Source organism: Coturnix japonica, unplaced genomic scaffold, assembly GCF_001577835.2.
Source record: "Coturnix japonica isolate 7356 unplaced genomic scaffold, Coturnix japonica 2.1 chrUnrandom530, whole genome shotgun sequence".
Classification (NCBI taxonomy): Eukaryota; Metazoa; Chordata; class Aves; order Galliformes; family Phasianidae; genus Coturnix; species Coturnix japonica.
Genome location: NW_015439914.1, coordinates 37,938 through 42,476, shown reverse-complemented (window position 1 = coordinate 42,476; position 4,539 = coordinate 37,938). Strand labels below are relative to the sequence as shown.

Below are 4,539 nucleotides of genomic sequence, written 5' to 3'. Positions count from 1 at the left end.
ACTTATGGGGTGGGGGAAGTTATGGGGTGATGGAGGCACTTATGGGGTGGGGGCACTTATGGGGTCGTGGGTGGCACTTATGGGGTGGGAGAACTTATGGGGCAATGGAGGGGACCGAGTTGTGGCACTTATGGGGTGATGACACTTATGGGGTGGGGGAACTTATGGGGTGGTCACACTTATGGGGTGGGGACACTTATGGGGTGGGGGAACTTGTGGGGCAGGGGAACTTATGGGGTTGGGGCACTTATAGTGTGGGTGGTACTTATGGGGTGGACACACTTATGGGGTGGTGGCACTCATGGGGTGGGGGCACTTATGGGGCGGTGGGTAGCACTTATGGGGTGGTCACACTTATGGGGTGGAGGCACTTACGGGGTGAGGACACATGGGGTGATGGCACTTGTGGGGCAATGGCACTTATGGGTCACTGTCACTTATGGGGCAGTATCACTTATGGGTCAGTGTCACTTATGGGGCAGTATATCTTATGAGTCACTATCACTTATGGGTCGCTGTCCCTTATGGGTCACTGTCACTTATGGGTCACTATCACTTATGGGGCAGTATCACTTGTGGGTCACTATCACTTATGGGTCACTGTCACTTATGGGTCAGTATCACTTATGGGTCACTATCACTTGTGGGTCAGTATCACTTATGGGTCACTATCACTTATGGGTCCCTGTCACTTATGGGTCCCTGTCACTTGTGGGTCCCTGTCCCTTATGGGTCACTGTCACTTATGTGTCACTGTCACTTGTGGGTCCCTGTCACTTGTGGGTCCCTGTCACTTGTGGGTCACTGTCACTTGTGGGTCCCTGTCACTTATGGGTCCCTGTCACTTGTGGGTCCATGTCACTTATGGGTCCCTGTCACTTATGGGTCACTGTCACTTATGGGTCTCTATCTCTTATGGGTCAGTATCACTTATGGGTCCCTGTCACTTATGGGTCCCTGTCACTTATGGGTCACTGTCACTTGTGGGTCCCTGTCACTTATGGGTCACTGTCACTTATTGGTCACTGTCACTTATGGGTCAGTATCACTTATGGGTCACTGTCACTTATTGGTCACTGTCACTTATGGGTCACTGGTCACTTATGGGTCCCTGTCACTTGTGGTCCACTATCACTTATTGGCGTCCCTGTCACTTATGGGTCACTGTCACTTATGGGTCCCTGTCACTGGTGGGTCACTTGTCACGTTGTGGGTCCCTGTCACATGTGGGTCACTGTCACTTTGTGGGTCCCTGTCACTTGTGGGTCCCGGTCACTTATGGGTCCCTGTCACTTGGTGGGTCCCTGTCCCTGTATGGAGGTCCCTGTCACTTGTGGGTCAGGCCCGTCGCACGACAAAGCGGTTGACGAATTGGCTCCAGTGACGTGGACTCTCTTGCTGTCCCGGTTCCGTCGCTGCTGTTTTGTTGAGTGGGTGGCCGCCTGGCTGCCCGGTTGCTAGGATGGTTCCCACCCCCGACACCGTCAGGGACCATTCGTCACGGCCACCGGCGTAACGGGATTGGGGGTATGGGGTATGGGGGGTATGGGGTATGGTCACATATGGGATATGGGGATGGGGGGTTATGGGGTCACTTGGGGGATCATGGATATGGGGATTGGGGATAGAGGGATAGGGGGGGTTATTGGGAGGATAACCCTGGTCACTATTGGGGAGATGGGGATATGGGGATGGGATTATGGGGTATAGGGGGTTTGGGGGTATGGGTCACTATGTTGGGGTATGGGGGTATGGGGAGTGGATGTGGCATATGGGGCGTATGGGGTCACTATGGAGGGATATGAGGGTATGGGGATGTGGGGACTATGGAGGTAATTGTGGCATATGGGGATGGGGATATGGGGTCAATGGGGGATATGGGGATATGCGGGTAGGTATGGGGATATGGGGGGTATGGGGGATGGGATATGGGGACATATGGGTATGGGGGTATGGGGACTATGGGGATCATATGGGGGTTAATGGGGATATGGGGGACTATGGGGGATATGGGGGATATGGGGGTTATGGGGATATGGGGGTCATGGGCATTCATGGGGGATATGGGGATATGGGGGGTATGGGGGATATGGGTCAGGGGGATATGGGGGGTTCATGGGGGTATGGGGGGTATTGGGTATTAGGGGGATAATGGGGATTAAATTGGGGGAATGGGGGATATGGCCGGATGGGGTATGGGGGGTATGGGGGGATATGGGTAGGGGAGTATGGGTATGGGGATATTATGGGGGTTAATTGGGGGGGTATGGGGATGGGGTATGGAAGGAATTACCCAACAAAGTTTATGGGAAGGGATACGGATGTATGGGGGATATGGGGGTTGGGTATGGTAGGGGTTAAGGGATATGGGGGTTATGGGCGTCACTATGGGGATATGGGGTGATGGGGATATGGGTCCCACTATGGGGGATATGGGGGTTATGGGGGGGTATGGGTCAACTATGGGGATATGGGGATATGGGGGTCATGGGGTCACTACGAGGGGGGATTGGGGATATGGGGGTATGGGTTCACTATGGTATGGGGATATGGGGGTATGGGGTCACTATGGGGGATATGGGGGTATGGGGGATATGAAGGGATATGGGGTCAACATATGGGGGGTATGGGGGGTATGGGGGTATGGGGTTATGGGGTCCACTATGGGGGATATGGGGATATGGCGAGGTATGGGGTTACTATGGGGTATGGGGGTATGGGGGTATGGGAGGGTATGGGGTCACTATGGGGGATATGGGGGGTATGGGTCACTATGCGGGGGATAGGATATGGGTGGGTATGGGGCACTATGGGGGATTATGAGGGGTTATGGGCGGTATGGGGTCACTATGGGGGGGTTATGGGATATGGGGGATATGGGGGATATGGGGGTATGGGGTCACATGGGGGATATGGGGATATGGGGTCAACTATGGGGGATATGTAGGGATATGGGAATATGGGGGATATGGTGAATATGGGCTATATGGGTTGTCTAGTGGACTCTATGGGGGATATGGGGAGGATGTCGGGGGAATATGGCGTCTCTATGGGGGGATGATTGGGGGGTATGGGGTATGGGGGATATGGGGTTTAGGGGTATGGGTTTCTCTATGGGGCTTCGTGGTGGGTCAGAGGGCTCTTATGGGGATATTGGGGTCCACTGTGGGGGATATGGGGGGATATTGGGCTCTGTGGCGCTCTATGGCAGTGTCAGTGGGGCTCTATGGGTTTGTCTATGGACTCATATGGGGGGATAAGGGTCACAATAGGGGATATGGTTGAAATATGTGGGATATGGGGAATATGGGGGGAGTAAAGGGGATATGGGGGCGTATGGGTCACTTATAGTAGGATATGGGGTGGGACAAGGGGGGGGATATGGCTGAGGGGGTGTCTATGTATTGTCTATGGGACCTCTATAGGGGATTTGTGGGATATGGGGGATATGGGGGGGATATGGGGTATGGGTCACTATTGGGGGGATATGGGGTGTAGAGGGATATGGGGCTTCTATGGTGTGTCTATGGACTTCTAAGCGGGGATGCATGGGAGATAGGGTGGATATGGGGCTCTCTTATGGGCCTCTGGGGTGTCTATGGGGCTCTATGGGGGAGGATATGGGGGGTTATTGGGATTATAGGGGGATATGGGGATATGGGGCTCTGTGGGGCTCTATGGGGTGTCAATGGGGCTCTATGGGAGGATATGGGGTCACTATGGGGAGATATGGGGGGATAAGGGTGGGTTATGGTCTCAATGGCGGTGTTTCAATGGGCTCCTTATGGGGGATTATGGGTCTCAATGGGTGTCAATGGGGCTCTATGGGGGATTATGGGAGTTATTGCGGGCTCTATGGGGTGTCAATTGGGGTCTTACTGGGGGATATGAGAGGTCAATATGGGGGGATCAGGGGGGATATGGGGCCCTATGGGGTGTCTATGGGACTCTATGGGGGGATATGGGGCTCAATGGGGTGTCAGTGGGGGATATGGGGGGATATGGGGTCACTATGAGGGGATCAGGGGATATGGGGCCCTATGGGGGTTCTATGGGACTCTATGGGGGATTATGGGGCTCTAATGCGGGTGTCAGTGGGGGATATGGGGGGATATGGGGTGAGGGGGATGATGGCGACTCTATGGGGTGGTCTATGGGATTCTATGGGGGAATGGGTCTCAATGGGGTGTCAATGGGGCTCTATGGGGGGATATGGGGTCACTAATGGGGGGTATGGTGGATATGGGGCTCTGTTGGGGGCTCTATGGTGTGTCAATGGGGTGTCTATGGACATCTGGGGATATGGTGCTCTATGGGATGTCTATAGGACTCTAGGGGGATATGGGGACTTACTCAGGCGGGGATATTGGGCGATAATAGTGGGGGAATGGCGGCTCCTATGGGGTGTTCTATGGACTCTGTGGAGGGGATATTGGGATACAGGGGTTATAGCGGAGGAAATATGTGGGGGATAAGGGGGTCACCAATGGGGGACTATGGGGTATTGGGGGAGATATGGATATATGGGGGGATATGGGG

At 54.2% G+C, this 4,539-nt stretch overlaps 1 protein-coding gene across 1 annotated transcript in view; it reads left to right on the top strand.

Annotated features, from left to right (window-relative positions):
* Window positions 1–4,539, top strand: part of LOC107307280 (cytochrome P450 4F22-like) — a 20,620-nt gene that overhangs the window by 271 nt on the left and 15,810 nt on the right. The window lies entirely within an intron of this gene.